Below are 13,437 nucleotides of genomic sequence, written 5' to 3'. Positions count from 1 at the left end.
ACTCTACGTCATCGTCTGAATCTTTTATAGAATATTTTGTAGTATTACAATGATATTATGATAATGTTTTTTTTCCAAACTAAAGTCATATTTACTTTACAAATCACATTTTTTTCTTAAATATAAATATTATACGAATTAATTTTTAATTGAATAAATGTCTGATATTTGATATTTTATTAAATGAAAGTAATTTTATAATGTTAATTATTAAATATTTTTGGTATAACAAATAGTAATTTTACTTATTTTTTATTACAATAAAAAGGTTTTTAAATTTATATTGCATAAATAATGATTGTTCAGATATAAGAAAAATTTGATTTATTATTACATTAATAATCAAATACAAAATATATTATTTCTATTTATCAATAGATAAAATTCAATTTGTAGAATTCCTTTAACATTTTACAAATAATTATTAATAAAAATCAATTTAATAGTGGAATTATCAATTTTTTAAGTTTTGAAATTTACTTTGTAGATATTTTCAATATTTTATTTTAACTTTCAAATTGATTGAATTTTTTTTCATTAGTTAATTATAATTTTACAAATTCTGTTTGGACATTAATTTTGCATCATTATTATTTTAAAATATTAAAATAATAATGATGCGCGTTCATTTAAATCAGTAATTCTAGACGCATGCGCTAAATGTAATAAGTATCAAGATGCTTTTATTCAACTTGGTGAAACTGACTTCGATTGTAATGAAGTTTTTGAAACCTTACAAACTTTCGTATGTCACTTATATGGAACAGGACTGACGAGAACAATTCCAAAAAGAAAAGTAAACGATGTCAGATTTTCACTATTTAACCGGCAGTATAAGTTGCATGATGTGAACGAACCTTAAAAAAAAACTAAAAAATTTCGATGCTTCAAGCTTACCACCATGTCAAGATGAATTACACCAACATCTACTGCGAGCTCATTATATTTCAAATATTTGGACAAATGCTCATAAAAAAGTACCAACAGAATTAATTGTTGAAGAACATGGTTGGGAGTTTGAAGATGAAACATATAAATTCAAATGGTTTAGTGGACCTCAGATGCCAGAATCAGTTCGAGAAGTAGTGATTGAAAATGAAGCAGATAATAAATGTGATATTATTGAAAGTGAAAGTAACGAAGATGATGAATGTAATGACATCAATGAGAGTGAGAAAAATGACGAAATTTTTAAAGTGTTTCTAAATTTTTTTTTCTTATCGGAAAAATCGTTTGAAAATTTTTGGAAAAAAATCATGGTATAACTGACAGAAAATCGAAAGAATTCTACAAATTAGATTTTACCTCAAAAATTACGAAAATTTTCATTTACGGAAATTTTTTTGGAAAATTTTGAGGAAAACTCTACTTGACCCTTTTCAGTATAGTAACAGAAGTGAGCATAAAAATTTCTAATCAATCGGTATAAAAATATCATAAAAAAATCAGTTTGAAAATTGTTGCCGAGACCTAAAATGCGCAGGCAAGTGGTACATTTGACCCCGTTTTATGGCTCTCCGTACCAACCCAGGTGTCCGCCCTTTTGGATTTATAGTTTTTAGGGGCTAAATAATGAGCCATGAAAATGGCGGACATATTACTTATCGTTAATTTTTCCCCAAAAAATTGCAACTTCACCCCTGTCCGCCACCCCTTATGTATCCACTCTCGCGTCAGCCCTTTGGGATTTCGTCTAGTTATACCAAGATCTTACTCTGGGCAAATTTTTAGCCATATTATCGATCGTTAATTTTTCCGAAAAAAATTACAACTTCATCCCTGTATAGCCACCCCCTGTACCACGAGGGGCGTCCGCCTGTAAGGCAAAGTCTTAACCCAGTTACAATGAATATATTTCAATAGAGAAATGTCATATTACTGATCAGTTCAAAATTTCGGCTCTATCTCTCCGACTATTAGGCAAGCTCCTCTTTCCTTTAAAGGAGACTGATAGTTGAACGATATTTTATACAATGTCTATCACCGGGTATGGATTTATTTTTGTCCAAGTTTTATATTGGTCCACTATTTCAAATGCAGTTCAAACAGATATATATTAAATTGTATGTTCCGTTTTAAGTTGGTTCAATCTGTATATATATATATATATATATATATATATATATATATATATATATATATATATATATATATATATATATATATATATATATGTATATATTATATTATATATATATATATATATATATATATATATATATATATATATATATATATCTATATATATGTATGTATATATATATATATATATATATATATATATATATATATATATATACAGTGAACAGCTAAATTATGGAATATTATCAATATTTCGAGAACCGTCGAGAATTTTTTAAATATAAATCGGTATAATACGACACCTCATTTAAACGAGAATTGAATTATCTATTTAACGACATTACATTTTTAACTAAAATATTTTTTCTAGCGGTGCAAAATAGCTGGAATGAACACATGTATGATATTTGTGCTCTCGGAACTCCAAAAAGGTAATGGAATGTTAGAAAAGCTTGTTAGTTTTCTAACTTTTTTTCTAGCAGTGCAAAATAGCTGGAATGAATACATATATGATATTTGTGTTCTCGGAACTCCAAAAAGGTAATGAAATTCTAGAAAAGCTTGTTAGTTTTTTAATTTTTTTTCTAGCGGTGAAAAATAGCTGGAATGAACACGTGTACGATATTTGTGCTCTCGAAACACCAAAAAGGCAATGAAATGTTAGTAAAGCTTGTTAATTTTCTAACTTTTTTTTTCTAGCAGTGCAAAATAGCTGGAATGAACACATATATGATATTTGTGTTCTCGGAACTCCAAAAAGGTAATGAAACGTTAGAAAAGCTTGTTAGAAACGGAAATCGGCCAAATTGATTCTGGTAATAAAAATTCTTTATATGCACGTTAGAGTATACAACAGTAAAACAGTAAATAACAAAATGATACCAAATGACTCAAAAAACGTATGGTTTTCTAATTTTTTTGTAGCGGTGCAAAATAGCTGGAATAAACGCATATATGATATTTGTGCTTTCGGAACTCCAAAAAGGTAATGAAATGTTAAAAAAGCTGGTTAGAAATGAATGTCGGCCAAATTGATTTTGTCCATAAAAATTCTTTATTAGTATGCACGTTAGAGTATACAACAGTAAAAATGAAATGATATCAAAGGATCCGAAAAACGTATGGTTTTCTAATTTATTTTGTAGCGGTGCAAAATAGCTGGAATGAACACATATATGATATTTGTGCTTTCGGAACTCCAACAAGGTAATGAAATGTGAGAAAAGCTTGTTAGTTTTCTAACTTTTTTCTAGCGGTGCAAAATAGCTGGAATGAACACATATATGATATTTGTGCTCTCGGAACTCCAAAAAGGTAATGGAATGTTAGAAAAGCTTGTTAGTTTTCTAACTTTTTTTCTAGCAGTGCAAAATAGCTGGAATGAATACATATATGATATTTGTGTTCTCGGAACTCCAAAAAGGTAATGAAATTCTAGAAAAGCTTGTTAGTTTTTTAACTTTTTTTCTACCGGTGCAAAATAGCTGGAATGAACACATATATGATATTTGTGTTCTCGGAACTCCAAAAAGGTAATGAAATATTAGGAAAGCTTGTTGCAAATTATAAGTGCTAAATGGTCAAATTTAATTTTAAAACTTCCTATGGAGATGAACCATAAGTTTTATGCAGCTTAAGCCTAACAATAAATGGAGTATTGTAAAATATGCCCAGAATAAAAAAGTTCCATTAACATTATATGCATACACATTAGTTGTTAATGAAGAAGATGGTGATGCTTTTGTTTTCAGTTTGTTATCATGATTGTATGGCTTTATACTGTGATTTTAAGCATGCAACGGCATCCTTTATCTGGATCTGGGTTCATGGCTGAAATATTTAACACTAAACAAAGAATTCAAACTAAATATATCTGACAGTAAAAGGTGTGTCCAATGGCAGTCCCTTGTCAGAAAATGCATCTGCCCTCATGAGGATTTTTTGAAAGATAGAAGAAAAAGAGGAAATGAAAACATTAAACTTTAAACAAAACCAAAAATCTTAAACAATTCACGGTGAAGTTCAGGTGTTTGTATGTATCAACTTATACTTAATTATATTTTAACTGCTTTAAGTTAAAGGTATGTATTTAGTTTTAAATATTAATAGTGCATCCAACCTTTACTAAGTATTGCTACATTTTTGAGGTGTTTAAATAAATTAATAACTGCAAGTAATATTTATTGTGTTTTATTTTATAAACCATAAACAATATAAACTACATATTTATTTATATAATGGATAATTATGTTTTAGTTACACAGTAGAACCTATGGAAGTCATACATTAAGGGAAAAAATTCAAGTTATTGAGTTTTCAACTTATGGATTTCGCCATTTTTTGGTGTCATATTTTAATTCCACATAAAGATGTTGAGATTCATAGTAATTTTGACTTAGACAGGAACAAATTTTTATTTATTATAAATTAACATTTTTTCAAAACATTCTTAAAATGAGAAATATTAATATAATAATAATAATAATGAATGAACATCTCTACAAGACCATGCAGAAGGCTGTACTTCTCTTAACGTCCAGATGTGTACGAAAATTTTTGGGAGATACTCCAGCATACCAAGTCACCTAGGGTTCGATAACACGGAAAGAGTCCCACCAGAGCTCAATCCTTTTGATACCGTAGGTATTGTTAGAGTACACTCAATTTTGGGAGCAAACCTTTAAAATGTTGTATTTGCAACAATAACTGCAAGTTCCTGTCTTCAATAACAACTGTGGTGTGTCAGAGAATAATAAAATAAGTCAAGTGTAATAAGAAAGGTGTGGCGCCTTTTTATGTCTGTAACATTACGCCTAATATAAAATAAAATTAATGCTTAACACATTTTCCAAACATTATTTAACCCATTAATTCCCAAGGTTAGAAATTAAAAATATTTGAACGATTTAATAGTTTATTTTTTATTAAAATAGGTATATATAACTAAAAAGAACAAAAAAAAATATATTTTTTGCCTCAGAAACCGGCTGCAAAATGTTTCGTATACGAAACATTGGGATTACAGGACAAAAAATAATTAATCATATAGGCGTATGAAAAAGTTTGAAACAGTCCGAATGAAGATGAACCTGACATTTTACACACATATATATGGTATTGGTTTTACACTGTCTGCATTTTCGTCGTATCTTATTCTCTTGTTCAATTATTATATGGCCGATTTTATCAAATCGCACTGCAGTAGGTAAAGCATTTCTAGACGGTCGTACATAATTTGGATTTGCAGCAGTGTTCAATCCACTGGGTCTTGCTTCTTGATCATTTTCTGTACCATTAGGTTCTTCCGTTTTCATTAGCGTTAGTGCTATGTGTGATTTGAACTCTAACTGGGATATTTTGCGTTTGTTTCCTAGATTGTATATTTTCCAGGAATTTACGACGACACTATCTAAGACATTTATAAAAAGTGGCCACCACCATTTTTTTCCTTTTACATGAATCCTGTAGTTCGATATTCCATTATCGTGAAGATCAACTCCTCCCATATGCTGATTATATTCTGCCAATAGCTTAGGTTGAGGAATAGCAACATTCTTCTTTTCTTTTCTGTTGTATCTTTTAGCAGCTACTAACGGTTCAATCTTGCAGGTATTTGTTGCAAGAGTAACAACAGAATTATCATTCCATCTCACCAACAGTACCTCATGTTTAGCATCAAAAGAAAAATCATAATATCCTCTATCTTTCTTTTTTATTGTTTTCGCCGATTCTAATGTATTGTTACACGTGCGATTTTCACGAATCGTCCCCGTAGCGTAAAATCCCTTGTCTTTCAATAAACAGAATAATTTATGCGAGGAAAAATAGTTGTCAAAAAATATTCGATGTTTAGACGGCTGTTGGACAACAGATAAAAGATTTAGAACTACCCTTTCTCCTAATCCCAAGTCACTTACTTCAATGTTACTGGATTTCCCTGCATATGGAATAAATTTGAATAAATATCCATTCGAACTGCAAAGACACCACAGTTTGAAGCCAAATCCTATTGGCTTGCCTTTCATAAACATTTTACAACTGTGTCGCCCAAAATATGGTACCATCTCTTCATCAATCGACAGGTTATGAGAGAATACCCCAAATTGCATATTTTTAGCATTTACAATATCAAAGATTGGGGTCAGCTTCGAAAATCTATCATTTTTATCAAGTTGCTGATTATCTGACAGATGTATATTTTGCTTGATAGAATCAAATTTATTTCTGCTCATGCAGTTTCTTACAAGCGGTATACCTTTATCTTCATCTTTTGACCAATACATTTTTGTAGCTGGCAAAGTATGGTATCCAGAAAAAATCAGTATCCCAATAAATCGTTTTAGACTAACCTTGTTGAGCTCAAAAGAATGTCGGTTGTGATCATTTGCATACTTCTTTGAGTAATAAACAATTTTTTCCCAGACATCGTCGCTGAAGTACAAAGAAAAAACTTCGAAAGGTGATTTTCCAGCAATTTTATTTTCTATTTCCTCCACTCTAATATGTTCTTTGTCTTGTGGGGAAGTTTTATAAGTGGGATGTTCTTTTATCCATTTTGGAATAACTTTTTTTGGTTTTGTAGTAATTTTCATTTTTTTGGACGTTGATGGTGTAGCTTCATTCTCCCCTTCTTCTGGGAACTTTGCATGAACTTCATAAGTGCCAGCTACGTCTGGTAAATTCATATCATTCTCGAGTATCTCATCTTCAACTTCTTCCTCGTCTGTAAGGTCGTCAACGGGTGGTGGAATATACACAGCGTCGATACTGTCTGCTTGTTGTAAATCGTCATCCTCCTCCAATAACGCCAAAAGTTCGGCGGTTGACAAAGGTCTTCGACTTTTCCAGGACATTATCTAAAAAAAAATTAATGTTGATTTGCATAATAATGTTTCGTTATTTTGAGTAAAACTAATTTATCAATGATTGCCAATACTTACTTGACTTTTATATTTTGTCAATAATCAAAAACTAGCACTTTACTTCTTCAAGTAAGACGATATAATATAACTAAATAATAATAAAATAGTAGAACACAGCACCACAGAGGAATTCACTGACACTCGCAAGACCGGTGGCAAGACTGTCGAACTAATTTTGTGTACAAAACCAAAACAGATGCATCACTCTTCGATCCCACCGTTGCCAAACTGCATTTCTCGTGTAATCCCAACGTTTCGTATGCGAAACAATACGTAAAATACGTTACTAAAACGAAACTAAAAACAGTTTGCAAATATTTATGATATAATATAATAAACAAGGCACTAAACTTATTTTATTTTTAAATGTATTATTAATATTTATTTTTAAATTATATTTTTAGTCGAGACAAAATGTACGTAAATATTTAAGTAAATTAGACAAAATTCTAATATATGTAAAAAATAAGTTTTAAGGTTGGAACACTAAATTTTTATCATAAAGTCTACAACATTGTTTTCAGAATGACATTTAGTAGAAAAACAGCTGATTTGTTAATCCTGAAACATTAAAAAAAAATAACAAAATAATGTTTCGTTTACGAAACGTTGGGGATTGATGGGTTTTAAAGAACCTAACATTGGTTATGGGTCCAGAAAGAGTAATGTGTTTAAAAGTTTATTTTCAGTGTAAAGCTTGTGAGGTTAAGTTTCTGAAAAATAAGTTCTGCCGGTAGGCGTTGGCGTTGTGTGTGAAAATAATAAAAAAACAAAATAAAGTCAATAAGTATGGAAAATCGACACGGAATTATTCCTTTCAATGGAAGTGGATTTGATAATTGGAAATTTCGTCTGTATTCTGTGTTGAAAGCAATGGAGTTAAATGCTGTCTTACATGAGGTACCGGCTAGTACCCGAGATGATGATTGGAATAAGAAAAATCATAAAGCCTGTATGGTGATAGTTCAAAGTGTGGCAGACTCCCACTTAGAGTATGTAAAAGAAACAGAAGTTGCCCTTGAAATGATAACCAAATTAGAAGCCATTTTTAGCAAGAAAGGTATGTGCTCTAAATTTTATTTGCTGAAGGAATTAATAAATCTAAAATATATATCTATGGTACTGATTTGCAAGAACATTTTACAAAGTGTGATCGTATTTTTCGAGAGCTTAAAAGTCTAGGGAGCTATTTTGAAGAGTCAGATATTGCATGTTTTTTGTTGCTATCCATGCCACATGATTTTGAGGGAATAGTCACAGCTATACAAACTTTATCCAAAGCAGACCTGAAGGTTGAATTTGTAAAGAGTAGGCTATTAGAATTCAGCTCAAATAAAAATAAAAATGTAACTAAAGTTATGCCATCATCATTTAGTGTGACTCAAAAAGGTGTTAAATGCTTTAAATGAGGTAAGAAAGGTGTTAAATGCATTTAAAGAATGTTTGGGGTATAAAATGTCATACATGTAACAAAATGGGACACAAATAAAAAAACTGCTATCTGAATAAAAGCAGACAAAATCAAGTTAACAATAGGGCAAATTGGCAAATTTAGCTGAAGAGTTATGTAATAATCAAAGCAGTAATATACAGATATCATCGCAATCTGTTGCATTATGTGCTTCGAGTGAGTATTTGTCAACACCTAGTAAAATAGAATGGTACGCTGATTCAGGAGCTACACATTATTATATTAATGATAGCTCAAACCTAATAAACAAAAACCATTTTGTGGAGCCAAGGTCAATACAGTTAGCAGAAAAAGGAAAGTTTATTGAGGCAACCTGTGTCAGGGACTTAAAAGTGATAAGTGAAGTGAATAACAAAGAAGCTGTTATTACTATTAAAAATATGCTGTGTGTAGCTGGTTTACGAGCAAATTTGTTATCAATATCAACAATTGAAAAAGCTGGTTTTGAAATAAAATGTTTTAATAATAAAATTGTCATTAAAAGAGTATTTAAGCTGAAGGTAATAGAAGTAATAATCTTTATAAAATCATTTTTAAGCATTGTAATTCTGAGTATGCAAACTTAGCTGTTGGTAATGAAAAAGATCTTTGGCATCATAGGTATGGCCATTTAAATTATAATTCATTGTTACAAATAAAAAATAAAAAATTTGCTTAATGGCATGCAGTTTGCAAGTTCAGAAAATGATGGGTTGTGTGACATCTGTGTAAAAAGCAAACAAAAGTGTTTGCCATATTTTTCAAAAAGTAAAAAATCAAGTAGAGTTCTGGAAATGATACATACAGATATTTGCGGTCCTATTACACCAGTATCACATTATGGTAATAGTTATTTTGTAACTTTTGTAGATGATTACTCAAGGTTTGTCATGGTGTATGTAATTAAACATAAAAATGAGGTATTTAACTATATAAAAGATTATGAAGCAAAGGTAACATCTTTGTTTTGTGGTAAGAAAATTGCTAAAATAAAATGTGATAATGGAGGTGAGTATAAATCAAAAGGTTTTGTAGATTTTTGTTCACAAAAGGGCATTCAAATTTTATATACTCCACCATATACTCCACAACTCAATGATGTAGTAGAAATAATGAACCAAACATTGATGGGTAGAGCAAGATCAATGATTAATCAGGCAAATATAGACAAGTCATTATAAACAACAGAACACAATCATGTTTGAATAAAGAAAAACTCCTTATCAGTTATGGCTAAATAAGAAGCCAAATGTTAGTAATATGCGAGTTTTTGGATGTATAGCTTATGCAAGAATTCCAGATTCTCTTAGAACAAAACTGGATGATAAAGGTTTGAAGTGCAGATTTATCTGCTATATCTACGGAAAATGGATATAAACTATGGAACGAAAATGAAAATAAATTAGTTCACAGTAGAAATGTCATATTTGATGAGAACAATTTTAAATATTTTCAAGATAGGAAACAAACTGAAAATGATTGGGAAAATGTTAATGGCATCAGAGATGAAATTGCAAAAGGGAAGATAGAAGAGACAAATGAAATAACGGAAACAGAATATGTTTTAGAAGATATGGAGCAAAATGCTAGATCAAAAAGACAAACTAGGTTACCTGCTAAATTCGTTGACTATGAAATGGACATAAGCTGTTTGGCATTACTGAGTGAGTTCTCAGATGTTCCTCAATCATACTATCAAGCACAACAAAGTTCAAATTGGAATAATAGGGAAAATGCTATCGATGATGAACTCAATGCTTTAAAAGATAATAATACATGGGAATTGGTAGAAAAACCAGAAAAAAAATGTTATTGGAAACAGATGGATATTTAGAGTCAAGAATGATGAAAAAGGAAAATGTTTATATAAAGCAAGATTATTGGCTAGAGTATTTGAACAACATGATTTTGGTGAGTTTGGTCAAATTCATGCTCCAGTTGCAAAACTTTCAGCTCTAAGAATATTATTGGCTATTTGCAATAACTATAATTTGGAATTAGAACAACTGGATGTTAAAAATGCCTTTTTACATAGTTATATCAAAGAAAAACTTTTTATGAAAATTCCAGAAGGATTAAAAGTATCAGAAGAGGACAGAAGTAAGGTTTGTCTGTTAAAACGGACAATCTATGGTTTAAAACAAGTTTAAAAGATCAAAATCTGATTACTGTTTATACAGTTTTCTTGATCAAAATGTAAGATGTTATCTTCTTCTGTATGTTGACGATATCTTTTGCTTGTAACAATATTGAATTTTCAACTTTCTTGAAGGCAAAACTCTGTGAAACATTTAAAATTAATGGAACAAATGGAAAACTTTGACTATCCATAATAATAAAATTCAAAATAACTAATTAACTAAATAAAACTAACAAAAGAATTAAACAAAGATAATAAAACTGTATTAAATAAAATCTAATAAAACTAAATTAAAAATAAACAACCCGAATAATACAAATATTTACTACAATGTGTTAAATTGTATCAATTCAAATATTATATTTTAAATATACAGGGAAAATTTTATGGGTTTAGTATACTCTTCCACGTGCTTCCACTATTTGGAATAATTCTTCGTTTTTCAAAGGAAGAAGTCTGCAATAGTAGTATATTTGAGCTTTTAATACTAAGAAGTAGGAGTTTTTGTGTTGTAGGTTTCCGACAATGAATCTGTCAAAACCCACTCTCCATGAAACAATAACTACGCGCATCTCGTTCGCGCAGACGTTCCGCCATGTTTTAGTCGGAACCACGGAACCAGTGCTGTTCAGTAAATAGTAAACAAAAATTATTCTGGCGTCCAAACAAATCTGCTTTACATGTATTTCTCCCATAAGAAAATGGAAATGTTGACTTTTTAAATATTTTAAAGAATAAATAAGGACATTCTGTGCAATTCGTTTTATTTGTTGTTCGTGAATTTGTGAGGTAATAGAGATTATATTGTGTTAGATTAAAACTCTAATTATTTTTTCTTTATTTCAAGCTATTTTGTTATTGTTTTTGTATCAGGATATTTCAAAATTAATCAATAAATCATTTAATTTATTAACGAAGTTGAAAAATATTTAAATTTATGTTTTATTCTTTTTAGGTGCCAGTAATTTTATCCCATGAAAGTACTAAAGATATTCGTTTTATAAGGACTGTTATTTTATTATTACATGCATCCTATTATTATAAAAATGGTTATGTGCTTTGCTCCAAATTGTAAACATTACAGTGAGCAAAAAACATGTAAGTTTTTTTGTATTCCCTTCCAAAATTTCAGAGGAGCAGAAGTGGATAAATCTCATGAGGTAAAAGTAGTTATTAGTTTGTTTTAATATTGCTTATATTTTAGATATTTTGTGATTGTCTTTTTCAGATTTTTTATACTATATATCTGGCATGATTTTTAAAGATAATTTAAAATGTAATTATGCCCTTTGTATGTTAGGCTAAAATTAATAACTTTATTTTGGTCTGTTTTCAGCAGGTAAGATAGAGAACCACCTAAGTACTTGTTAGTTTTTAGTTGTCATTTTGTGGACCAAGATAGGAAAAATGGACCTACAATTTTTGAGCACAACATAAAGAGAAAGTTTCTGTTCTTCACTCCAGAAAAATGGTAAGCTTAAAATCGGATTTAAATAAATATCTTAATCTAATAGGAATACTTTTTTGGCAAAAGACAGGCTCAGCAAATAAATTCCTCCTTAGATGAAGGGGCAACTTCATTCATCTTCAGTTGATATTGTAGATGAAGCAGCTGGGCCATCAACAAATAGTCCTGAACCAGGTTCATTCACATCAATACACACAAAAAGTGGCTGTATCTCTACCAGAAAGAAGTAATGCATCTGTTATATAAATATCAATATTGATAATCTCTGTACACCATATACAAATTGTTTGCACAGTTCAACCTCATCTTCGTATTAAAAAATTTTTAATGTGTTAAAGTAATTATATTAGTGTTTGTATTATATACTTTGTCTAATTTATTGTGAATCGCTAAAAACCTCCTTTCTGTCCTCTTTCTAATAAGAAGAAGAGAACTGACAGAAGAGAGATAGAATTTAATGTTAAGAGATGATATTTGAATTTGTACTTTTGTTTTAATCTAATATAATCGGAGGAAATAAACATTAAATATGAAAGCAGTTTATTTTATTAATTATCCAGATTGTTGATTAAAGAAAACAAAAGGTTATGGGCGCAGTTCATGGATGAAAAATAATAATAAGGTATCAAAAAGCGAATATAGGTTATATACACATGTACACGATGGAACAAAGAAAAATGTATAATATTGAGACCCTAACAGGTGAGAATTACTTATCATGGAAGTTTCGGATGGAAATAATATTGGCAGAAAATGAAGTATTAGAGTGTGTAAAAGGCGAAACAATCACAACAGGTTTAAGCGAGAACGAGATGAAAAAATTCTAAAAAATGAACAATAAAGCCAAATCAATAATTGTTCAATGTGTTTGCGATGCACAATTAGAAATATTGCGGGACAAAGAACAGGCGTACCATATGTGGAAAAGTTTAGAAGCAAAATATGAGAAAAAGGGGCTACCAGGACAACTGTTCCTAAAAAGAAAGTTGCTGTCCATGAAATTGAAAGAGGGTGAGTCATTGGAACGATTTATTGGTGAATTTGAGGAAATCCTGAGACAGTTAAGAGCCACTGGGGTAAAAATTGAAGATCAAGATATTATATGTAATTTGCTGTTAACAAAATCAGATTAAGTTGCATGTGCAGGCAGGTCACTTTCAGCAAGTCTGCTTTTTTCTTATCAGAAATAGTTAAAGGTTCTCTGTACAGTGGAGGCATGGCTTCTGGTTCAATAAACTTGTAAACTGTATTTCGGACTGCAGCTCGTCCTCTTGGTCTCTTGAGTAAAGGTGATGTCTGCCATGGCTGCAGGATATTATGCGTTTGTCTTATCCGCACAACAGTCGGTTCGTTTGCTGTGACCTGTATCCAACGT

At 30.2% G+C, this 13,437-nt stretch overlaps 1 long non-coding RNA gene across 1 annotated transcript; it reads left to right on the top strand.

The window, feature by feature from the left end:
• Positions 1-11,557: 11,557 nt before the first annotated feature.
• LOC140446836 (uncharacterized) lies at positions 11,558-12,578 on the top strand. The gene is made up of 3 exons (XR_011951512.1): positions 11,558-11,754; positions 11,931-12,065; positions 12,129-12,578. It is a non-coding gene; the product is annotated as an uncharacterized lncRNA (long non-coding RNA).
• Positions 12,579-13,437: the final 859 nt, after the last annotated feature.

This window comes from Diabrotica undecimpunctata, chromosome 7 (assembly GCF_040954645.1).
Source record: "Diabrotica undecimpunctata isolate CICGRU chromosome 7, icDiaUnde3, whole genome shotgun sequence".
Lineage (NCBI taxonomy): Eukaryota > Metazoa > Arthropoda > Insecta > Coleoptera > Chrysomelidae > Diabrotica > Diabrotica undecimpunctata.
Note: the sequence above shows the minus strand (reverse complement) of the source record. Positions and strands in the feature narration are given on the sequence as shown.